This window comes from Rattus norvegicus, chromosome 7 (assembly GCF_021556685.1).
Source record: "Rattus norvegicus strain SHRSP/BbbUtx chromosome 7, alternate assembly SHRSP_T2T, whole genome shotgun sequence".
Taxonomy (NCBI): domain Eukaryota; kingdom Metazoa; phylum Chordata; class Mammalia; order Rodentia; family Muridae; genus Rattus; species Rattus norvegicus.
Genome location: NC_141540.1, coordinates 109,729,983 through 109,754,862, shown reverse-complemented (window position 1 = coordinate 109,754,862; position 24,880 = coordinate 109,729,983). Strand labels below are relative to the sequence as shown.

The following is a 24,880-nucleotide window of genomic DNA, read 5'->3' as shown; positions in this document are numbered from 1 at the left end:
ACAGTTACATTTGTTTAATTTAAAAATAACAAAAAAGAAATTGAGTTTGTGAAAACAATGTTGTTTTTTCATAATCCCATAATCAGTTATTGATACATCTGGAATTCAAACTTTATCTATAAGACCTTTTTATGACCCAAAAAACTATATGACAAAAACCAAAATCTATATGGCCTTTTAATGACCCAAAATATTTTTAAATTATCCAGAGAATATTAGCATAATTGATTAGATGAAGTACAAAAGCCTGTTCACAAAAATCATCATTTAGAAATGTGTTCTGGAAATTATGTAACTATGAGGTCACATTGGTGAAAACTTTTGAGTTGTACCATCAATATTTGCTTTCTGTGAAAACAACATATTTAAGGAATAAACATGTGGCCTGGAACTTCACTAAGCAGAGCTTAATTGACAGTGATGTTGTCAATGGAAACAATGAAGTGAAAAATGAACAGCTGGCCAGTTTTTTCTAGTCTTAGGCTCGAACCTGTCTTCACCATGTGTTTGACCTCTAAATGTCACTAATTTATAGTCTGTGGCTGGGACACAACTGATATCCAGGGTTCTCTTGGCTCGAATTTCAAAACAGCTTCCTTAGTCCCTTTCCTTACTCGAGCCTTAGCCCCTTCCCACACTGAACACCATGGACATCAGTGTGCTCGGCCACACAGTGAGCACAGCTGCCCCCTTCTACTCTGTCTTTGATGTTCTAGCAGCACAGCGGCTTTCGTGCGTCATCTAAACTTGTCTCTCCTCATATATTCTTCAAGATTCAACACAGCCTAACATAAAAGTGAATGTGCTGGAGTTCAAATGTACCTCGGCTATCTCAACCTGAGGTGATGCTTGATTTGACACGCTTGGCACTTGACATTCAACAACGAAACCTACATAACGTAGAAATATTTGGATTCAAATATTCCTCTTTTAGAGCTGCCTTGCAGCATGTCTGGCATTTGGAATTTGACATGATTGACACTAGACTGGGTTATTAGTCTGAAACGAGGTTCCGCTTCCATCTCGGCCCTTGTAGCAATTGGTTTTTTGCTGTGTAACAAATAAGGTGAAAAATCTCACTAGGCTTTGACGAAACTCTTACACGGCCACATGAGAGCTGGTGTTCAGCTGATGTGGGCCCAAACCCAGGCTTATCTCCAAAGGCAATCTGGGTTCACGTGTGTTCCATATGTCACGTGTTGAACACTGATCTTGGTCTAGGGGATAAGGTGTTTAATCTTAGGGTGACAGACAGGCTGGATGACAAGCCTGACCCACTAGCACATTTTAAGACTCACATTACATTTGTTAAAAATGAATCGCACCAAAATCAGAGAGTAGAGATAGTAGTTCCTTCTCAGGGTGGGAAAAAGTAAAACTGTCCAAAGGATAACCGTAACTTCACAGATAAGACCCTGTGCTTTAAGGGCCACTTATTTTACACGGCAGACTAGAGAATGCAACCCAGAGACTGAGGGAACCCCAAAAAGTCCTTAGAGCTCAGAGACGTAGAGCATAGCACATGTGTGTGTGCCACATGCACACACATGTCTGTCTTTGGGAATGAGGTGATAGGGAGGGCGCTTGAAGGGCAGGTTGGAAATCAGCAACTGCTTTTCAACGGTGCTATGCTCTCAGCAAAGAAACCTGGGGACAGAGGCAAGCTGGTGACGGCACAGGCTCATGAAACTGCTTATAGGGACATTTGAGAATCCATATCACAATGGAAAAACATGGGTACTCTTTGAACTAGAGCTTGTATTGCTAAGAGTTGCTCCATGCACAGAATTAAAGCAATAGACACAGCCTAGTTTCATTTGTTTGCTAAAGCAGGAACATTTTTAAAAAAAAAGCAAAAGCAAAGAATAAAACCAGCAAAATGGGTATCAATTTCTAAAAAATGGATTCAATGAACTTTGTTTGACACATCTATAAAGCATGTGATAATGACGTCTAAAACAAAATTAAATTTATCTAATCCAGGTCACTCATCCAAAAATATATTTACTACAATATAAATCTTGTCCTTCATATTGACAATATAGCAGAGAGCAAGTCTTCCCAAAAAGAAATGGCAGTGGGAGACAATGGACCATTCAACAAATAAGTAATTTCCGAAAGTGATGATACACAATATGATATGCAAAACTATAACCAGACAAGGAGCTGAAAGCAGCCCTAGGACAGGAAAGCATTTAATGGGAGAACGTGAAAAGCCTCTGGAGGAAAACTGTCTTTTCATGAGACCTACATAGTCAGAAAGGCCAGTCATTTTTGCAGAGTGTGAAAATGTAAGAGGAGAAACAGCAAAGTCAAAGGTCTTGCAAGGGGAACAAACCTGGTTTATTCAAGGAAAGGACTAAAGACCAGCATGGTGGGAGCAGAATAAGTCAGGGAAACTCTCAAGCAAGATGAGATGGAGAACTAAGGGACCCGGTTTTCTGCTTTGCCTACTACAACTCTGTCTTCACTCTGTCTATGTGTACAATGGATTAAACTAAAAACTAAGTTTTTCAGACTAATGCAAGAAGCAGAGCAAGCAACCACAGCCCATGAGTTTAGGAAATGTGCCTCTTCAGTCTCTCCTTTTACAGGCGGCAGAGTTAGATCATAAACTATGAGGCAAGGACTTGACAGGGTGTCTATGGAAGTCAAAAGTGTATTGCCATGCTGAGCTAATGGCTGTGAGGGAAGAGATGGAGTCCCAGACGTGTGGCAAAGCTCAACAGACTTCAGCAGCTATTGCATGTTGCTACAGCCTATCGTCCTGGCCTACAGTCATCTAACCCAAAGGCACAGAATTCAGCCAAAGGATCCATGGGATTTAAAAGATCAGACTGCAAGGCTTCTAAATGATTTCTGTGACATTAACCTTCCCTCTATAACTCATGTACGAGTCTGGCAGTCTCACTCCGTTTCTTAGAACAGAATCTGCTGGGAACTGAGAGATTAAACAGACTTCATTAGTTCTGCAAAACAAACCGTGGCATGTTTACCTGCACACTCAGAAACATTATCATAAATCATCAGAGGAAAGCTTACCTGCTCAAGTAGAGGCACAGCCTGCATTCGCCCTGGGTGAGCAGAAGGTCAGGGCATCAGTGGTCCTTCAGTGACTTCAGTTTTTTCCCAAACCCATCCACTGACCAGGATGGCCAGGACTTTGTGCTCCATTATGATCAGCAGCAGCCATGAATCCTGACCCAAAGGTCAAGAAGAAGAGGACAGTATGTATGTACATATGTGCACATACATGTCTGCTCTGAATAAGTCTAGTCTACAATCAGAGAAGTTTAAGACATTATTTGTTATGGAAACTTTTTACAAATTTTACCTGGGAGTGCATGCATGTTTACATCGTGAGGGGTAAGTGCCTGTTGGTATCGTCTGCCTCATAGTTACGTAAGTCCTAGGGGATATGAACTCAGGCCCTCAGTTTGCAAAGTAGGCACTTCACCCACTGAGCCATCCCTGCAGCGTCTGACTTGTGTATACCAGAGTACACAGTTTCTCTGGGAAAGGCCTTAATAGATCTTAAGAGATCCCTAGAATAGTCCCAAGGCCCTGGAAGACTTGCCATTTCTACAAAGTCACACAAGTCTTTCATGCGTTAGCTGAGAATAGAACTCAGGATTCCCAGTTCTCAGCTCTTCTGAGAATTTCTAATTTCTAATTCAACGCACCAGTTCCAACACCTGGGTTCAACCAGAATACATTCAAGATGTTGGCTCTCTCCTGGGAACAATGCACTGTGTGATTTTGAAGGTCTTAGCCTGTGACTTCCTTTAGTAAAGAAGTGACAATGGACCTACCAAAGCATTGGGTCTGAGAAGGCTGCACCTCAGTGAGCCTATGGTCAGAAAGATGAATCCTGGACACACCCAAATCCTCCTGCATAAAGATGTGTCCAGCAGACACAGAGACATTGGAATAAAATAATCATCTATGTCGCTGACAAAGATCTTTGTGGTTATGCACAGTACATACCGAATGACGAAGGCTCATCCAATTACATGTGCAATTGCTACAGAGTGGAACAGACACCAGGAGGAGGCCACGCTTTGCAGGGCTGAATTTGACTCTTGATTTAGGAACCTCATTTCTATAGGGTCTCATGAAAGCCACTAAAAATACTCAAGGACTACATTTCCTGAACTATAAATGAAAAGAAATAATGTCTACCATTGGCAAGATGATATTTGAAGTTCAGAGTTTCATATTAACTGTCTAACTCATAGTGGGGATTAGATAACAAACTCCCAGCTGGAAAGTTTGAAAACCCATCAGTTATAATAACACTGATGGTAAGTAATGTCAGAAATGGAGTTTCTTTGTCTGGACTTTTAGCTTGGAACATGACACGCAAAATAAAGATAGAGTCCCTAAATTTCTCTGCAGCTAGTGTGATTTGTGAGACTATTTGAGGCAAGAACATAAAAGTCAGTCAAAGTGTCAAACACAACTTCTGAGACAAAAGTTCTGAAAATCAGAGATTCCTCTTCACTCCAGGATTTCCATACTGGCTTGAGTGTGGTTGTAGTGGCTAGAAGTCAAGCGACCATGAGCGGGATGCCCTGCTGTGTGTGGAGGGAAGGAGACGCGTTCTGAAATGCTGGCACACCCTCCGGTGGCCTTTCTTCAATTTTAGAGAAAAAAAGGAATTGCCTGAGCCATTAGTTCTTATGGCTCCCATGACCCCAGCATCTCTTAGATGCCTGTTAGGAGCATGGATGCCCCACCCCCCACTCCTGGGTGGGAATTTCAGGGCAGGAGTTTGGGAAGCTGTTGATCACACCACTGATTCAGTTTTCCAGCACACCCATACATTCAGCCTTATGATAACAGAAAGAGCATTCCCAAATTGCAGGCTTTGTCAAAGCCTTGGTGAAGGCTGAGAAGGCAGATGTAATGAAGCCAGAGAAGACAGTAAAGCCACTAACTGACATGTCAGCATTTCAAATGGTTTTGACAGTGTGGAACACTGGATGAGAGCCAAGCGGATGAAATTTAATGGGAGCGTATAAAAAAGCAAATCAAACCGTCCTTTCTTTATTGAAGGAAGTATAAGATGTCCTACTCTTTGACTTCTTAAATTAAAAAGAAGAAATGTAAAATTACATATTTTAAAGCGGAGCAAAGTAAAGCGATGGCCCATTCTTAGTCACAACTAGCTTTAAAACGGCGGGGGAGGGAGGAGAGAGAAGCTCAGGAAAAGACAAAGAGGGAAAGCAACTCGGTATAATAGAGAAACAGTCAAGAACAGAAGAGAACTGGGAATCCAGCTCAGACCAGTCTGCACACTGGGATTCTGGAGGCATGAGTTAGATGCTACAGAGACTTACTGAGTGCTGGGTACCACATGGTGGCCACTCTGAGCTCAGTCACAGAACGAGTAGCAGTCAGAGTCACACAATGAGCTAAAGGTAGGAGCAGGATCTTATCCCAGAGGGTTCAGGGGCCCTCCAATTCCCTACTAGACACTGTCCTCTGTTGCTGCCTGTCTTAGTTAGGATCACTGATGCTGTGATGAAGCACAACGACCAAAAGCAAATTGAGAAGAAAGGATTCATTTCACTCACAGTTCCATATAACATTCCTCATTAAATCCCATAAGGGCAGGAACTCAAGCATGCAGGAATCTGGTGGCCGTTGATGCAGAAACCATGGAGGGGTGCTGGTTAGAGCTTGCTCAGCCTGCTTTCTTGGAGATCCTAGGAACACTAACCCAAGGACGGCACCATCTAAAATAAGCTGGGCCCTCTCCAATCAATCTATAATTAAGAAAATGCCCTAGAGCCAGTTCTTTCGGGATGGGGGGGGGGGGGGGAGCAGGTTCTATTTGGCTTACATTTCATATGATGATCCATCATTAAAAAAATCAGGACAGGACTGAAACAGAGCAGGAACCTAGACACAGGACCTGATTCAGAGCCTTGTTCCCTAGGGCTTGATCAACTTGCTTATAGAATACAGGACCAGCAGCATAGAGATGACACCATGTGTAATAGACTGGGCCCTCTCCCATTAACACTAATTAATAATTAATAATAAAGCCTGCATCCCAATCTTATGGATGCATTTTTAAATTAAGGTTCTCTCATCTCAGATGACTCTGGCTTATGTCAAGTTGACAGAAAACTACCTCGCACATATATCTACAACAATACAGTTTTTCAAACCACACTATATATGATACAATTATTTTTTCATTCATTTATTTATTTATTCACTTTACTGATCACAGCCCACCACTTCTTAGTTCCCACTTTACACAGTCCCTCCCCCATTCTCCCCTCCTCCACTGAGAAGGGGGAGGGAACGCCCATCCCCCCACCCCCCACCCCCCCACCCCCCCCCCACCCCCCCACCCCCCCCACCCCCCACCCCAGAGTACCAACCCACCCTGGCACATCAAGTCACTACAGGACTAGGCACATCCTCTCCCAGTAAAGCCACACAAGGCAGCCCAGTTAGGGAAACAGAATCCATGGGCAGGGAACAGAGTCAAAGACAGCCCCCATTCCAGTTGTTGGGGTCCCGCACAAAGACATTTTCTACATATGTGTGGAGGGCCTAAGTCCAGCCATGTATTCTCTTTGATTGGTGGTTCAGTCTCTGGAAGCCCCAGTGGTCCATGTCAGTTGACTTTGTTGTTCTTCTCATGGAGTCCCTCAATCCTCCATCCAACTCCTCCACAAGATTCCCTGAGCTCTATCTAATGTTTGCTACAGTCAGATATATGGGGGCAAGTTCTCACCTGAGGTTCCTTCCTCTCAGATAACTCTAGCTTGTGTCAAGCCGACATAAGACTATCCAGTACTACCCCACTCTTGTTGGGAAATACTTTCCAAAGAAACTGAAGTTCATGGGAGAAAGGACATCCATGGCCTCATTTATCACTGGAAAACAGAGACGTGTGGGCCACGTGATCACACAGAGACTGTCAGAAATGTGACCAGATGCATCAGCTCCTTCCTGCTTCTATTGTCCCTAGCCCCTGGCTCCCTTCTAGGATGGAAGCCCCTCTCGGTTCAGTGGTCTTGAAGCTTTGTGTTTCTTGCTGAGGCAAAACAAGAAACTCTTCTCAAATGCCACATCCTGGAGCATCCCTCCTCATACCCAGATTTACTGGATCGATGAAAGCAAATGAACCCTTCGGGGCTGTAGGAGTCATCAATGGTGAGTGTACAAATTGGAAGGGATATGGTTCTCAGGGCCTGTCTACTTCTGGAGTTGAAGATAGAGTATGCCAAACCCCAATCTCTGGTACCCACAGTAGCCCCAGTATTTGTGGTATGGTTCCGTCTTCTTCCAAAGCAAACCATTTTCTCCCTTGTTATACTTCTATCAAAATAATAAAACAGTGGGGAAAACAACCACTCACTGAAAGCACTTGGGATCTGAGCCAATAAAACCCCCTTTACAACAGCCTCCTGACTTATAAAGACATCACAGGAAAAGTGCTTTGGGCACCGCCCTTCCTACTCTCTTTCAACAAGTTGTTTGTTCTATGCCAGGGGCAGTCGGAGTATCAGAGGACACCAGCATACAGTGGGGATAGTAGCTGGTACATCAGAAGGAGGCAAGCAGGTGGTGACAAGGGAGATGATGGTATAGACCTTATCATTTACTTCTTTTATTAATCGCTGCATGAAGGTAGTGTCCCTGCTTTATAAAAGAGGGAACAGAGAAGTGGAATTATTGGGCACTTGGCTCAGCCTCACTCACAGGACAACACTAACACTACACTAACATTCAAGCTCACATCTATATGGTTCCAGCAACTATCCAGTTCCTCTCCACACTGCCCTTGACTTCTTGTTCACTTCCCTGGCCTATATTAGTTATGAGAGCTACACTTACAACGTACCGAAAAGCATTTCATGTGCACATCTCAATTACCCAACAATAATTCTGATAGGCAGTTTATTCCAAAAAGAAAAAAGAAAAAAAAGAAAAAATGTTTTTAGTTACAGATGAGTGAATCCTTGATCAAACAAATAAAAGGAAGCCAAGAGAGGAAAGGGAAGTTTGCTTCACAGGCGACTATAAATGAGGACAAAGAGCTCAGGGACTTTGGGCACAGCTGGCTTCAGCAATATCAGCAGAGGCATCAAGGCTGAGGTCTGATAGTCTTAACCTCATTCGTCTTCAGCATTAATGTGACTGGATTTAAAGTAATCTATAGCACATACCTCTGGGCTTCTGTATGAGTTTCCTGATAGGTTTATCTGAAATGCAAAGGCTTCCTTTGGTCATCAGACAGGGGAAAGCCACCTGGAGCAAGCATGTGCCTTCACTGCTGCCTGGTGCTTAAAGACCCAGCACAGCCTCTTGCCCTCCCTTAAAGAAATCATCAGTGGGGGTTGGGGATTTAGCTCAGTGGTAGAACGTTTGCCTAGCAAGCACAAGGCCCTGGGTTCGGTCCCCAGCTCCGAAAAAAAGAAAAGGGGAAAAAAAAAAAAAAGAAATCATCAGTGTTCACCAAGTCATCAGTAAAAGAGTCTGGGTCTCACACTAAAGGACCTACTGTAGGAAGCAGACTTGATACAACTATGGAGAGATGGGGAGTAGAGATGCAGGGAGAGAGTTGCCAGTTAGGGAAGTCAGTCTCAGAAGCCAGAACATGCCAAGCCACTGAACTTGGGACCATGAGTGAGTCCCCAGGTCGCTGGCAGCTGTGTCTCAGAGTCTGCCTTAGTAGGGTTTTACTGTGTGAAGAGATTACCATGGTAACTCTGACTTAGTCAGAATTTCTATTTCTGCACACACATCATGACCAAGAAGTAAGTTGGGGAGGAAAGGGTTTATTCAACTTACACTTGCTGTTTATCCCCAAAGGAAATCAGGACAGAAATTCAAGTAGGACTGGAAGCAGGAGCTGATGCAGAAGCCATTGAGGGATGTTACTTACTGGCTTGCTTCCCCTGGCTTGCTCAGCTTGCTTTCTCATAGAACCAGGACTACCAGCCCAGGAATGGCATCACCCACAATGGGCCCTCTCACCCTTGATCACTAACTGAGAAAATGCCTTACAGCTGGATCTCATAGAGGCATTTCCTCAAGGGAGGCTCCTTTCTCTGTGATAAGCCCAACTGTGTCAGGTTGATACACAAAACCAGTCTACCCCTTAAGTTGCTGTTGTCAGATATTTTTGTCATAGCAAAACAGAAATAACTAATACAGCTTGCCTCCACTTACACTATATATGAGGCCTCCCAGAAGTCCAGCAGGACTGCATCCCTTTTGGTTTTCCTGAGTTTTACTCTCCTTCCTGGTTCTTTTTATACAGTAGACAAGACAGATGTCAGAAACCATTTTGCATAGCCCTTCTTTACACAGCCAAGCAATGCCTTGATAGCCAAGGACAGTCAGCAACATTCCAGACAGTTTGAAAAGCCTGATATTCTAGGCTTTCTCGGCTATTGCAATTTTTGGAATAATACAGTATATATGTTTACAAAATAATTTGACTTAAAATCGATTATTCAAATTATATAAAAAGGCTGAAAATCAGAACATGTAAGCACACCACCATCTACAACCCCACGGTTTATTATAGGAAGATTCCATGTCAAGGATAAGACTCTAGTTGAAAACTTTTCTGAACAGATTTGAGAAAGTAAAAAGAAAGCTAGAAGATGAGGATAAGAGGATATCAATTAAGAGTATTAGGTGAGCTCTACAAACCAGGATGAAGTTCAAACACTTCATCACCAGGGTTGTTCTGAAGTGAAAACTGTTCACATAGCTGAGACAATTCTTTGTATTCCTGAGGCATACAAGAGGTATAAGCACTGTTTGAAATTAGTCCCACTCTGAAATTGAAAAGTTTGAGGCTCTCTTTATATTAAACTTTTAACATATGGGGTAAATTAATAAATTGTTCAAAAAGATTAGATGGTTGGGATCAAACATCAGGTGTCGGTAGATCAGGTCCTTAGTATCCATATTAGTTATTTATGTCATCCCTGGAAACAAAGCCCTAACAACAGGCAAGAGGAGAGATATATCACAATTAAGAATATTTCAGGTATCCCTGCCTCATGTAAGCTCCTCTCCCAATTTGGGAGGGGGGGTAATATTAGAATGTAAAGTGGAGAGAGAGAGAGAGAGAGAGAGAGAGAGAGAGAGAGAGAGAGAGAGAGAGAGAGAGAATATTGCAGGTGAGGTCTACAAACCAGGGTAAAGTTCAAATAGCTGGATCATGAGGGTTGTTTTGAAGTAAAACCATTCACATAGCTGAGACAAATTCTTTCGGTTTCTGGAGCAACAAGAGACATAAGCTAAGTATGAATAGTTTATCATGACTCTTTGAACTTCAAAGAGGAGAGTGAGACTTAAGTGAGGAGAGGTTTACTTCAGCACACACCATCACATCACGTCTCTTGTTAGCTCGAGGGTGTTACTTCTCCCATGCTGGCAGATCAGGAAATGGGAAGTTCTATACTAAAACCCAAGGTGAATAAACATCAATGGTCCATTCCTTGCAATCTACTTCTGTGAGCCAAACCCCATGTCCCATAGTTTTTACAACCTCCCCAAATAGCACCACAGGAGACCAAGGGTACTAACACATGAGCTAATGGGGGACATTTCAGATTCAAATCATAAGAGTATCCCAACATTGTGAGCTCAGAGAGGATGTAGGAGTTCTTTACTGCTTGTCTTTGTAGCTCTACTCCTCTCCCCCACCCCCCACTTCCCACCCATACCCAGCACCCTACCGGGACTACTATAGAAACAGTAAGACTAGACTAAAGGAGGGTCACATGAGAGAGGGCCATGGTACCTCCAGGGAGTGGTCCCCAGATCCTCCACTGAGGGCCTACTGGAACAGCCCTGCCTCACTAAGATCAAGCAGAAGATCACAACCAGGCCATGGATATCTTTGGTCCCACAAAACCCTGGAAATCCAAAGACAATTTTGTTAGTCTACACCTTCTTTAGTGTGAGCTGTTATCACTTTTCACAACCTAACTTTCTCACATTCTTATCCACTTGATTCCAAAGAGCTTCATGGGCCAATGGTCATCGGTAATTCTTGTCTTATAACTCTCTAGCATTGGTTGCTGGTAATTTGAACTTACTTGTTTCAGCAAGAGAAGTACATTTATATATTTTTTCTGGAAGTCAATTTACCTCAATGACAAATGGTAACACTCTAATTCAGAAAGTATGATGGCTGGTCTTTGTCAACCTGACATAAATCTAGACATACACGGCCATGGGAACCTCACCTGAAGATTGCTTCCGTCTGGCCTGTGGGCATGCATATCTGCGGGGCATTTTCTTGATTACTAATTAACGGAAGAGAGTCCCCGCCTACTGTGGGTGGTACCATTCTTAAGATGGTGGCCCTCGGGCTACATCACAAAGGTAGCTGAATGTCAGCCTGGAAGCAAGACAATAAGCAGCTGTCCTCTGTGGTCTCTGCTTCAGTTTGTGCCTCAGTTTCTTCCCTTAATGATGGACTGTAAATCATGAGAAACACAGACCCTTCCCTCCTCCAATTTGCTTTGGGTCATGGTGCTTATTACATCCTATCATAGCAATAGAAAGCAAACTAGAGCATAAGGACATACCACCTATTGGTCCTTGCCATGAGATTGAGTATTAATCAGCCACTGTAACTTGAAATGCATTTTCTGTATTTATCTTTTATTGTTTAGAATCAGCATCCTGTAGTTCTCAAATACCTGAGCCTTCTGTTCTCTCTCTCTCTCTCTCTCTCTCTCTCTCTCTCTCTCTCTCTCTCTCTTTCTCTCTCTCTCTCTGATCTCTACACAACATATACTCTTTCCCAGGCCCAAGGCCTTCTAGGAATCACTATGTAGTCCATAGCAACTCAAGTATTCCAGTAAAGTTCTGTCTTATGACCTCTGTCCCTAGAGGCAAAAATTCATTTAGTACACTGTCTCTACCGTGACCACTGGTGAACATTTTATCACGTAGATTGCTACTCAGTAATAGAGGTTGCCATATTTTAATTCTTCAATAACACTTTGTTATTCACACCCAACCTCCAGAAAATATACCACACAATTTAGACAACTATAACGGTACCTCAGTTAAGGCCCAACTACTGATTGGGTCAGTATAGTCTGTCTAATGTTGCAATAAGAAGCCCCAAGTTATTATAAGTAAGGCTTATTCCTTGTTTCTGTCCATATTGTCCGCAGATTGGCTGTACTTTTCCAGCATACCCTGTTCATTTTAGGGTTCAGGCTGAAGCAGCATACAGGATCTAGATCACGCTATGTGGTGGCCGAGGAAAAGGGAAAAGCAAGCATTTGCTTTTTCATTGCAATAACCAGGATGCTGAGTACCCTCCAAAGGCTCAGGGCCTGGTCCCCAGGCAAGTGCTTCTGGGGAATAGGGACTCAGAGGAGGTTCTCGAGTCACTAGAGGTATGTCCTTACTGGACATGGTTGGCCTTCTTTTCCTCTGGCCCATATGCTGAACGCCTGTTCTACTGCACACTATTCTGTGTGCTGTGTTTGCCAGAGGAACAGAGCCATGAGCCACTTGATCCTGGAATAAAATCTCAAGACCTATACACAAAATAAGTCTCTCCTTCTAGCTTAGATAATTTTGCTGTAGTAACACAAAGCTGGCAAATGCGCTCTGCTTCAAAATTAACATGTGTACTTCTTCTTAAGCTCCGGGGCCCAAAGTTATTCCCAGTATCAAAGCTAATAAAAATAGGTGGAGAAGTTTCTCCTTCTCACAGGGAGAAGCAATGGGAAATCTACCCAAATTGATAATGAGAAGATATTTTGGAGACAATGATATAATCTCCCCAGCAGTGTGCTAGTAAATATTTAATAGCTGCCTCTCTGGGGGAGATCGGTCCTGACATACAGCAATCACCAGTGTCCACTGTGGTCAATTTACAGCTGCTAATGTGATAAAGTGGGAAGCTGGGGAGAAATGTATGATCAGCTCTGATGAGCCAGGATGGACAGACAACAGCACATTGTTTATCCCACCGATTCTACATTAGTCATTTATTAAACATAAACTGCCCAGTACCTGCCCCCCACTATGGAGCGCACCTGCAGTTTTGCTGCAGATGATGACAAAGGAGGAGACTGCAGATTCAGCATAAACCTGTCTCTAGATTGAGATGCGTATGTGTAGCAGGATGAACACTGAACAGTGCAAATTCCATCTTCCCGTCCTTCGCTGCTTCTGTCTTAACTGCACATGCATCCAGACAATAAGGATATGAGATTGAAATAAAAATAATCTTTTGCCTCTATAAATAAGACTTAGCCCCGGGTTCCTCTTTTAGCCAGATGCTTATTACAGATTTGGCTACCCTCCAACAAAAATAAGGTAGGAATTGTTCAAAGACCTTTAATTCTAAATTATTCCTGCTAGGAGTTGCTTGGTAAGGATATGTCTCTATTTTTTTTTTTTGCATGTTTATAATTCTCCAACGAAAATCTTATTTAAAATGTTCTTGAATTTGGAACTGTCTCTCACACTCCCTGAGACTTGGGTTCTGTTTGTCAAAGAATGCCAGGGAACTTTTTTTTTTAATTTTTTTTGTTTTTATTAACTTGAGTATTTCTTATATACATTTCGAGTGTTATTCCCTTTCCCGGTTTCCGGGCAAACATCCCCCTCCCCCCTCCCCTTCCTTATGGGTATTCCCCTCCCAACCCTCCCCCCATTGCCGCCCTCCCCCCAAAAATCTAGTTCACTGGGGGTTCAGTCTTAGCAGGACCCAGGGCTTCCCCTTCTACTGGTGCTCTTACTAGGATATTCATTGCTACCTATGAGGTCAGAGTCCAGGGTCAGTCCATGTATAGTCTTTAGGTAGTGGCTTAGTCCCTGGAAGCTCTGGTTGCTTGGCATTGTTGTACATATGGGGTCTCAAGCCCCTTCAAGCTCTTCCAGTTCTTTCTCTGATTCCTTCAACGGGGGTTCTATTCTCAGTTCAGTGGTTTGCTGCTGGTATTCGCCTCTGTATTTGCTGTATTCTGGCTGTGTCTCTCAGGAGCGATCTACATCCGGCTCCTGTCGGTCTGCACTTCTTTGCTTCATCCATCTTGTCTAATTGGATGGCTGTATATGTATGGGCCACCTGTGGGGCAGGCTCTGAATGGGTGTTCCTTCTGTGTCTGTTTTAATCTTTGCCTCTCTCTTCCCTGCCAAGGGTATTCTTGTTCCCCTTTTAAAGAAGGCGTGAAACATTCACATTTTGATATCCGTCTTGAGTTTCGTTTGTTCTAGGCATCTAGGGTAATTCAAGCATTTGGGCTAATAGCCACTTATCAATGAGTGCATACCATGTATGTCTTTCTGTGATTGGGTTAGCTCACTCAGAATAATATTTTCCAGTTGCCAGGGAACTTTTTACTTGAATAGGATTCATTCCTCTGGTGAGGCTGAGGAAGTTGCTTATGTGCTCTGAATTTTTGTTTTCCGCCTTTAGGGTGGAGTCCTAAGCCTACATCACAAAGCCATTGTGAAGCCTGAATACCTGACAGGGATAAAGCTCTTGGAAAAGTACCTTGCACGTGCTAGTTACTCAGAAGTAGCAAAGAATGATCACGATTCACAGCTGAGGACGCTCCTTAGAGTTATGATTATTATTAGGGCACAGAACTAAACATTTTCAACTAATTATTTTATTAGCGTCAATAAGGCCTCACTTAATGGCCTCCATGCATGCAGCAGGTTAAGACTCCAAGTACAATGGAAAATAATAACTTCTGCAGCTCTCCTGGAAGCGTAGATGCTACCATCATTTAGCAAAACTGCTTTCTATTCATTAGTACGTTAGAGCTATTATCTAGTTTGGCTCCAAGGGCAAGGCCAGCACAAAGTCTAAATGTTCTGCAGAGAGACCAGCTATGACCTCTATAGGGTGCACCCTACAACCCATCCCAGGGAGAAGGGAGAGCTCGCTTAGCCATGCCACAGTCATCTTTACTGCTTCTGTCACCAAACATCAGGAACTGCTACCTCTGTGTCCACAGACCATCCAGAAAGCCATGCAAACACATGTGCCCCTGTGTAACACTGCCCACTCCATGGTGTCCTTAGACAGACATTACGGAGAGACAAGTCTATCACTCATAAAATGGAGCTGATCAGTTCCCTGGAGAAAGTCATTTGTTCTTCCTGAGTTGCTATGAATAAACACGATCATAATATCAGCCCATTATGCATCTGGATTTAGAAATAATGATAACTAAAAAAGGGCAATAGTAGCTCAGGTGTGCTCACCCCTGCTTTGGTCTGTGTATGTTTGGGTATGTGGGAGATTCCTAACCATACATGGCACATTGATCCTTCAGAGTTCTTGCTCGTTCTTTAATCCTCTGCAATCTGTGTATTAGCTTCTGATACTGTCATAAGTTTTCAGAAGTTAACACGCACATACAGCAAGACTTGGGGAACTTTGAAACAATATATAAGGAGGCAGAAGCTTACTTAATTAGGTATTTCAAAGCAAAGATTTATCATTTCTTGTATGAGTGTCCTCACATACTTGGGGTGCAAGTATGGTCATTTATTTGGTTTTCGCATTAATTCACGAGGAAAGCTTGCTACTCTAACAACAGCAATGAGTCCACACCTTTTCAGTGATTTCTTGCTTGCATAACCAAACCTCTCGCCAGAGAACAGCTTCCCCACAGCTCCAAGGATCCTTAGGGATGCAAGCTTGATGGTCCTCTCTACCCTGGATGATGGGTTGCTAGACTCATCCAATAAGGATTGCTTGTCCCAGTGTTCCCAGGACACCCCTAGGCAAGCCAAATTACCTCCCTGACACCTCTTCTGAAACAGGTAGAAAAAAATAGCGTTGCGTTAAAACTTTATATTCACTAGTGCACCCTCCCAGATTGGATTGTGTGAAACAGACGAGCCAAATGTCATCCCCAGGGTTTACTAGATGCCACTGAAATAAAGAGGATTTGCAGAAACATTTTCACATTATTATAACAAGTCATACAATGGAAAGTGTTCAAAGGAATCGGACAGTTTTTCTAAGATGTGTAATTGAGGCTCAATACATTTGTTATTTTTGATTGTGTCTATATTTAGCAGATGCCCAACTGCTGTTTTACAAAATGAATAAATGGATGGTAATGATATCAATCGAGTAAGCACCTTGAAATAGGCATATATCTTCGCATATCAGTTTGTGTACTAAAATCCATTTGGTGTTTGCAAGATGACAATTAGTGCATATTCTGTAAATATGTCTATCATCAATGAATCATCATGTAAATTGCTAACGTGGAGAGACATGGCCCTACTACAGATGCTATTAAGATGAAATCCAGTCTAGCCCTGAGGATACTGCTCATAGGTCTATACAAACAGCTACGTTGGTGTTCTGCTGAGCATATCGCTACCTGATTTACATCCATCTAAAGGGACCCGGGCTTGAAGAACTGATTCACAAGGGTCATCAACTGAACAGAACGAACTGACTGGCTAACTAGGCAGATGTGGGCCCTTATTTCTCCATGACTCCGGCCCCCTCATTCACTACATTACCATTCAAGTTCCTGCCTTGTCAGAGAGGTTCATTTTTCCCACAGGGGAGTGCCCTCCAGGCAAGGATGTGCTTAGAACTTTGTCCAGGAGGACTCCACTGCCCTCTCGACAATCCTGGAGCAAGAAGGCCCCTCAAGAGAAGAAGCAAATGTTCTTTCTAATGAAGTGAACACACAGGCAGTAGTTTTAAGACCCAACCTTTCGGGGGCTATCTTTAAAATACCAAGACATAAATCAGCTCTCTCTGTTAAGTAGCAGTATTGTGAACTGAGAGATGTTTTTACAGCCTGTGATAAAGAGTTAAAGAATAAACATGAAAGGAGATTTGACCAAGCCTGCTCAGTCAGGCAATGGGTTCTCCAGGGAGGGAGTGAGGATTAGAAAGAAAAAAAAAAAGACAATTAGACAACACGGGAGTGTGATCCCAGCCAGCTCAGAGGCTGAGGCGCTTTATTTTTTTCCAGTCTGCTTTTATGCCTTTCTAGGTCCATACAAAGAATATGGTCAGTCCTAAGTCATAAACAAAGTAGTTAAGGAACAAAAAAAGCACAGACAGGATAAGTAAGGAACAAAGCACAGATGGAAGGTCCCAAGATTCCGGTATTCAGTGTCTTAAGACCCATCAAGATACGAAGAACACATTCCTCGGCTGTATTCACCTTGACCCTACTTCCAAGTCCTGGCCCTAAGTCAAATTCCTGCCTGAGGCCTATTTTCCTATCCTGGCCCAAAGTCAAAGTCCTGCCAAGTTTCTAGAAGCAGCCCCAGAAGCTCTCCACAGAGGTTGGGGGGAAAACAGGAAAAGCAAAGGAAAGAAAGGAGAAAAGGCAAGGGGTTAGGGTTAATTAATTAGCTGGGCCCTTCACATCCTCATATCCTGGACATCTATCTTATAAAAATTGCAACTTTATTTATCAAGATGGGGTCCCATTACATAGCCCTGGCTGGCCCCAAACTCACAGAGATCTGTCTACCTCTGTCTGCCAAGTGCTGAGATGAAAGTTATGCATCCCATACCTGGCCTTAAAACTATAATTTTAACCCAATTACAGACAAATGACTCCAAAGAGAAGCCATTTAGTTTGACTTGCGCACATTCATCCTGTATAAAGCAAATCACTTCTTTTCAAGCTGGCGGGAGAGCAGGGATTTCTCAGAGAAAGAGGAAATGGGAACACGGTCATGATTATCACTGCCACTACAGCGGAGTAGACTAGATTATCACTGCCACTACAGCGGAGTAGACTAGATTATCACTGCCACTACAGCAGAGTAGACTAGATTATCACTGCCACTACAGCGGAGTAGACTAGATTATCACTGCCACTACAGCGGAGTACACTAGATTATCACTGCCACTACAGCGGAGTACACTAGATTATCACTGCCACTACAGCGGAGTACACTAGATTATCACTGCCACTACAGCGGAGTACACTAGATTATCACTGCCACTACAGCGGAGTAGACTAGACACACGCAACTTACACGGTGACCTGTTTCCAGAATCAATCCTGCCTTTCCTACAGTCAAGCATGACTGTGACCCAGTCACTCCCTGAACCCCCAATGATTTCCCTGTTTGCAGAGTGAGGAGAGCATTGCCTACTGCTGAAGGTTGTTGCAGACTGAGCTATCCAACAGATGCTCCCTCCCTGACACATGGCAGTCTTACGGACTGAATTCTAACTCATGCCTTACCTGCTGATTGCTCCTATAATTCTAGACATAGCTTGGTGAAGAACTGAATAAGTATAATAGGTTTTGGTTTTTTCCGTTTTGTAAGGTTTGGCCTGGTGTGCACCTCTGTCAACTGTGATAAACCCCTCAATTAACATCCAGGAGGACGAAAGGGTTGTCCCAACTTACACCACAGATAAAGTCTATCACTGAGGAAGTCTGGGCAGAAACTCTAGGAGCAGAAGCAGGAACCACAGAGGAACACTACCTAGTGGACTTCTCTTAGTAGATTGCTCAGCTTGTTTTCTTATACAACCCACAGTAGGGTGGGCCCTCTCCCATCAATCATTAACCAAGAAAATTCCCATTGGCCAATCTGAAAGGGGCAATTTCTCAACTGACATTCTCTCTTCCTAGTTGTGTAACAAGTAAAAGGCTCAATGCATCAATGTATTCAATAAACAATAACGGACTATCTATTACATACCAGGTAGTGAAGTAGTGCCAGAAATACATACATTATATGAATGAGGTAAGTCAAGGCCCAAGATCTCTATTACCCCATGTTCTGGTTCAGAATAAAAGACCTAAAAATATATGAGGTAGTTACAACATAGAAACAGAAGTAACCCCAGAGGGCACACCATGGGCACTTTTATAAACTTCAAAGTCACAGGGACCAGAGCAAAGAACCCTAGGAGGGTGGGGCTGTTTGCACAAAGAACAAGATACATAGGAAATGCTAAATACTTTCAGTATCCATGGACAAAACAACCCCAGCAGAAGGAGTGAGAGAGATGGCTGAGGAAAACTGCATCAAAAGCCACACGAGAAGCCTGGCCAGTGAGTGAGTAGGTTTCTGGAGGAGTTTCAAGCTGGCTGATGAGATGCCCTGTTTTTACCTTTCAAAATGGTCTTTGGAATCTGGTGTATAAACATGCATTGGGACTGAATGGTCCCAAAGCAAGACAAAATGACCAGTTAAAAGTTTTGTGATGAGTTTTAAAGAAGGAAGATTATAGAGAGAATTTCGGTTTCTTTAAAAACCCAGTTACGTTACGTGAATATGTTTTTGTTTTAATCCCAGGTATGAAATATGGGGCTGCTTTGGGTGAGTTTTGCCAGCTGCACATAGTTTATGTTTGGAATTCTGGGGACTCGTAAGATGGTACAAATGTGAGAACCCTGAGAGGACCTGTGGAGGCTACTGCTGCCTCTGCTGCTGCCGCCCCTGCTGCTGCTGGTCCCTGATGCTGTGTTTGCTCTTGCTGGACTGCTGTTTTGTTGTTTTGCTGGCTTACAGGTTGCAGATATTCCTGACAATGGAGATCAGATGTACCCCGCAAGGAACCTTATGCCCCTATTCATCAGAAAGTTGTCTAAAGAGGTCCACACCCCCTTTTCCCTCTAACCTTCTTTTTCTCCTACCTAGTGCTGGGTGGTTGAAGTGAATGGGGTAGAATAAGGGTTGGAAGGGTGGTAGATTATAGAACCCAAAAAAGTATCCTCCCAAAAATTCACCAACAGAAGACGGCTTGTACCACGACAATGAACACCACTTCAGATGAACTGGTTAACATCTACCACAGGAAAGGAATGCTTTTAGCAGGTGCCAAAGACAGAATTGATACAGGGGAAACTGAGAACAACTCTGAGGCAATGCTGCTGTGTGCTTGGCAGTCCCAAGAGCACAGTGAACAATAAGAAAAATCAGTTCAGGAAAATTTATTTACAAAATTAAACAGCATATCAAAGAAACACAATAGTAGACACAAGAATGCCACTGGGCTTCAGAAACCTGTGCCAAATCAGATGCAGGGACAGGTGTTACGAGTTCAGTATAAATAAACCCTGATTGATACCCGCATTTCTCCTTGCACATAAGTTCTCTCTCTCTCCAGGGAGCAACATCACTGAGAGACCCTGGGCATTTCACCTACTGGCTGCCTCACCCCTAACAACATCTGAGAATCCTAGGTCCACAAAGGCAACTAATTTTCATTGGTCTCCTCATTTTTTCTGCCTAGCAACTTGTTACTGTCACTTAATTCTATTGCACAGGAGTAACCTTGAAATTTCAGCTACTTCTGTGAGTAGTCCAAGACTTACTGGGTATCTTAAGTTCTCATACCCTAGCATTGCCAACTCTGCTTCTAAGGACCTTATAGGCTGAGAGCCTAGGCAGCAGTTTGCTAGGTGGCTGCTTGAGTGGTTCTAAGTATGGTATGAGGACCAGGCAGGATATAGCCAAATTGAAGTGGACATGTTTCCTTCCTTTAAGTTTTCCAGATCAAGGAAGAAGGCAAATGACCTACATTTAAAGAAAGGGTATTATGTGATACACTGGACCAAACACGGATGCTTGGAGTGGACTTTTGCAGGTGGCTGACCATGAAACCTGTGAGGAACTATGTCCAAAGAGAGGTATGCCAGCCGCTCTGGAAAAGAGACGGATGCATTCCAACTGAGTAATTCCAGCAATCTTTTGGGGATCTTGAAAGGGCACATAAATATTACTACTTTTGGAAGAAAGTATAAAACTCCAGAGTGTATCTAGGGAGCCTGGGTAATGTTTTCTATCGAGACTAGGTTTAGGTTTAAGGTTATAAAACAGAAGCAGCAACTGTAGAAATAGTCCTGCAATAGCCCAGAGACTCTGGGAGGCAGACTGTAATTAAGAGGTAACTTAAAGAGTTTCAATCAGAGGTTTGAGGACTAAGGAGGTAATCAGTTGGTCGGAATTCTAAGATCTGGTCATTGGATGTCTGCAAAGTGGGACGGCCTTCTTTCCACCTGACCGCTAGAAAATACTGGGTAACTAAAGTATCTTTTCTTCATATACCTAGACGTTTGAGGAATACCTTTAAAGAAAACTTGCAGTCAATGTCAATGTACACAGGTTAAGGAATCGGAGGAAAGGACAATTTTGTTGATTTTGTGAGTGGTACAGAATTGCTCCCCTTAAGTAACTTAGGGGTCCAGCCCTTAGGTTCCAAATTCTAAATCTCTGCAGGAATGAGAAGGCACGAGATTAAGAAGTGATTCCATAGTCATAGGGGAAGATCTTTAAGGGGAAAGCCTTGCTCCCTGCAATTTGGTATTCTCCTCTCCCTAAAAGCTGGCTTCAGAAGCCACGTGACCCTTGAACTTTTTTTTTTTTTTGGTTCTTTTTTTCGGAGCTGGGGACCGAACCCAGGGCCTTGCGCTTCCTAGGCAAGCGCTCTACCACTGAGCTAAATCCCCAACCCCATGACCCTTGAACTTTGAAGGCAGTAGTTGACTATGACAGTAAATGACTGTGATCATTTAATGTTTTATTATGGGTCCCGGGTCACTCTGGGGAAGGTGGAGTAGGCTTTTAATCCCAGCACACACAGCTTTTGAGTTCTAGGCCAGCCTGGTGGTCTACACTGTGAGTTCCAGGACAATGAGGGTTACATAGTGAGACTCTGTCTCAAAAAACCCTGGTCCCCACTTGCAAAATTCTTAGGTCATGTACTCCATAATAGCAGCTAGAGGTTTAGTGTTTACCATGCACCAGGGGAGTCATTTCGCAAGTTCTCTCTTTTAGTACTAATGATCATCTTGCGACAGATTTTCTTAGTATCCCCCCCCCCCCGCTTTTGCCGGGACATTCAGTTCAGAGTGTTTATCGTGCATGCCCATGATCACACAGGGAGAGAGGTAGAAGCAGACCGTTCTAAGGCAGCCACGCGGTCCCAGTTCGACACGCACTGACCTGTCCTAAAGTCCAGCCTCTTTCTCGCTACTCTCTGAATGTCCTCCTTCACCTCGCCCAACTCGGGCTCACACGCCCCCTTTCCCCAGACATGCTCAGTGACCGAGGGAGAGTTTTCGCCCTACCTCAGGATATTTTTCACGCAACATAGCAACCAAGTGCTCCCGCCCCTAGCACCTCCTCTCCATATTGGTCCAATTCCGGGGGACCGCGAGGATAAGGAGGAGTTTCCAGACCGCCCCGTTACCCCCCAGCGCTCCGCGCTGCTGGTGCGTGCGCACGCGCGTTCAGTGAGCACGTGAGCCCCCACCTCCTAACGTGCCGAGGGGGCGGGTACAGGAAGCGGGAAGAGGGGTGGAGGCTGCCGTTGCCATGGCAGTGACGTCAGGCGTCGGGGAACGAACCCGGCCCCTTCCCACACGCGCGCGCGCGCACAGCCAGAGCCATGCACATGCGCGCGCGCACGGCCGCTCTCCTCAGACACACTGGAGGGAAAGGTCAAACTAAAGGCGAGCGAACGGAGAGAACGCAGCGAGCGACCGCCGCGCCGCGCGCCATGACGGACGCGGCCAAGCCGGCTTCCCCGCGGCCGCCGCCCGCGCCCTTCGCCCGCGCGTGCTCGCGACCCCCTCCCCGGCCGCTCTAGGCGCGCGACGGACGCGGGGCGCGCGCGGGCGGGAGGTGGACTCAGCCGGGCGGGCTGGCGACGGGCGGCGGCCTCTCCTCGCGCGTCTCCGGCCTCGCGCGGCCGGTCGGCGGGAGCGGCCAGGTGAGTGCGGCGGGCACTGGGCGCGTGCGGGGCGAGGCGCGGCCTGGGAGGCGCGGCTGACAGGCGCTCGGCCGGCGGGGGGCGGCGCCGCCCCTCGGGCTCCGCAGCGGCTCGGCCCGCGGCCCTGGGGCAGGTGGGCCCCCGGGCGGCCGCAGCCGGGAGTCGCGGAGGCCACGGGAAGGGCTCGGGACACTTCGGAAACTCCGGCCCGCGGCGAGCCTCCCGCCCGTCCGGACCCGCGAAGTGCATTTCCCCGCCAAAGTCGCACGGAGCCAAGACGCGGGACTGAGGGGCGGTAGCTCGGGGCCAGACCGGGTCGGAGACCCACAGACCCCGCCTGTGGGGGACCCGGCACGCCTGCTGGTCGTTGCCTTGCCAGTGCCCAGTGTTTGTTGCTTGTGGTTATTTCAGGACGAATGGTTACCAAAAAGTTACTTGGAAGAGAGGGAACTGCTTGAATTGTCATGAGTTCTTTTCCTGTGTGTGCAGGAAATAGATTAATCTCTCACTCTCGCACGCCGACAACTGATTCTTGCCGGTTGCGCTTTAAAAATAAATGCAAAAGCCCCGAAACACGGTAGCGTTTGTGTGAAGTTTCAGGTGTCAGGCTCCACGTTCACGGGAAGAAAATAGAAGACGCCGGAGTACTTGGTAGGCTCCAGCACCAGCAGCTCTGGGGCTGGTCAGAGCGGAGTTTAGTTTTGGCTGGCAAAGGTTAAGTAATCAGGTTGACCCAGTGCCACCCACCAGTGCACACTTCCCTCAGAGTAACTCCGAACTGTTCCAGCCCAGGTCTTTCGGGACTGTCGGTCGCTAATCCGGAGCTGCATTTCTTCATTGATACATTTGCTTTCTCCTTTTTTAGTTTATCAGGATCATAAGGTGCACATGGATCCTGCCTCCTTATCAGACATTAACGTGAATTGCCCACGTGAACTGCTCTCCACGAAATCACTTTGAGAATACCAGGCACCCACTCGGACCTGGTGTGCCTTTATTTGGAAGTTTGGAAATTTCCAGTGTAGTGTGTTCAGATAGAGATCCCCCCCGCCCCCAGTATAAACCAGTCTAAACAGCCAAACAGCCAGATGTGTTTTAAATTTTAAATCTAATCCAAGAAGACGTCCCAGTTAGTGAAAGATGTAGTGGTTTATAGAGAAGAAACAACCAGAAGGACACCCTTCTGTAAATTTGATGCCAGTTGGAAGACTTAGTAAATCAAGTTTGATTCCCATCCTGAGCATTTTGATATATGAGTACTTTTCCTTATAATTCTGAATATTCAATTGTCGCTTTCAAAAAGTTCTCTCAATGGAGAACACTCACTCTGAAATTGAGTCCCTGTGGCATGGAGCCCAGCACTGGAGGTTCTTGGTGGGGAGGAAGGGAAGGTCAGTAGGAGATCTTGTTCCTTACTCCTGAGCAGTCAGTTTTGTACCTGCTCCTAATCTTTCTTCCACTGGCCATTACGGACAGAGAGCTACATACTATCTTGTAGTTGGGTTATTGCTCGTCACAACCTCAAAACAGTTCCTGTAATATACAAATAATTTTGTTTGTTTGGTTTTTCTGCTTTTTCATAAAGGGAACTGTAGAAATGGGCGATGGCCCTTACTCAGCATAACCCCCTGGTGTGTAGGCTTGTTGACCTTGCTGACATCACAGGAGTCATGTGTTTATGGAACTAAACAGTTCTTGGACATTTTACTCCAGGTGGTGAGGACCCATGGGGAAGAAACTTGAGATTATCATGTCTCCATTTTCAGAAGTTATTTTATTGAGTACTATTGTAAACAATGCCAAAAGTAAAGTGATTCATTGACTCTTTATGAAGTACATTTCTGCTTATACTTTAAAATCACTTCATTATTTTTCAAATTTGCTAGTGCTGCTTGCATATTCTACTACACAGGAACACTTGGTTTGGGGCTAACATTTTTTAGAGCTTGCCTGAGGGGAAATAAGGAGAAAAATAGTTATGCTGCAATGAGTTAGAGGGGAATAGGGAAGCAGCAGTTTCCACTTTAAGAAATTGGATATTTTAACGTTTAAGGTGACATAACAGGTAGTTAGTTCAATGAGGATTTTACAGGACAGGATATCTTCAAGTTTGCTTCAATAGTACTTAGTAAATATTGTTTGACTTAGGAAATTTGTTTGTTGGACAAT

The 24,880-nt window shown here is 44.5% G+C and overlaps 2 long non-coding RNA genes across 8 annotated transcripts in view; one reads left to right on the top strand and one right to left on the bottom strand.

Annotated features, from left to right (window-relative positions):
* The window catches only part of LOC148004835 (uncharacterized), a 122,547-nt gene that overhangs the window by 82,159 nt on the left and 15,508 nt on the right, over positions 1 to 24,880 (bottom strand). For 2 of the 4 annotated variants that reach the window (XR_015625662.1, XR_015625663.1), the window contains exon 1: positions 21,943 to 22,016. The exons of 1 other annotated variant lie outside the window; for it this stretch is intronic. This is a non-coding gene — a long non-coding RNA (uncharacterized LOC148004835). Of the gene's footprint in view, positions 1 to 3,042; positions 3,278 to 21,942; positions 22,017 to 24,880 lie in introns of those variants that run through there. One more of the 4 variants, XR_015625665.1, reaches the window with a different exon arrangement.
* The window catches only part of LOC148004834 (uncharacterized), a 57,300-nt gene continuing 54,862 nt past the window's right edge, over positions 22,443 to 24,880 (top strand). For 3 of the 4 annotated variants that reach the window (XR_015625658.1, XR_015625660.1, XR_015625659.1), the window contains exon 1: positions 22,443 to 22,711. This is a non-coding gene — a long non-coding RNA (uncharacterized LOC148004834). The remainder of the gene's footprint in view (positions 22,712 to 24,880) is intronic. The other variant, XR_015625661.1, reaches the window with a different exon arrangement.